Source organism: Arachis duranensis, chromosome 5, assembly GCF_000817695.3.
Source record: "Arachis duranensis cultivar V14167 chromosome 5, aradu.V14167.gnm2.J7QH, whole genome shotgun sequence".
NCBI classification, from domain to species: domain Eukaryota; kingdom Viridiplantae; phylum Streptophyta; class Magnoliopsida; order Fabales; family Fabaceae; genus Arachis; species Arachis duranensis.
The window spans coordinates 75,041,627-75,042,270 of NC_029776.3; positions in this window are offsets into that span (position 1 = coordinate 75,041,627).

Genomic DNA, 644 nt, shown 5'->3' on the forward strand with positions numbered 1-644 from the left:
TCTCCAATCATGATGCTATGAATCATGACAGCCCGGTCTATGGTAACTTCGGACTGGTTGCTAGTGGGAATGATTGAGCGTTGGATGAACTCTAACCATCCTCTAGCCACAGGCTTAAGGTCCGGGCTTCTTAGTCGAACCGGCTTGCCTTTGGAATCTCTCTTCCATTGAGCTCCTTCTTCACAAATGACTGTAAGGACTTGGTCCAACCTTTGATCAAAGTTGACCCTTCTAGTGTAAGGATGTTCATCTCCTTGCATCATGGGCAAGTTGAATGCCAAGCTTACATTTTCTGGACTAAAATCCAAGTATTTCCCCCGAACCATTGTAAGCCAATTCTTTGGGTCCGGGTTCACACTTTGATCATGGTTCTTGGTGATCCATGCATTGGCATAGAACTCTTGAACCATTAATATTCCGACTTGTTGAATGGGGTTGGTAAGAACTTCCCAACCTCTTCTTCAGATCTCATGTCGGATCTCCGGATATTCACTCTTTTTGAGTGAAAAAGGGACCTCGGGGATCACCTTCTTCAAGGCCACAACTTCATAGAAGTGGTCTTGATGCACCCTTGAGATGAATCTCTCCATCTCCCATGACTCGGAGATAGAAGCTTTTGCCTTCCCTTTCCTCTTTCTAGAGGT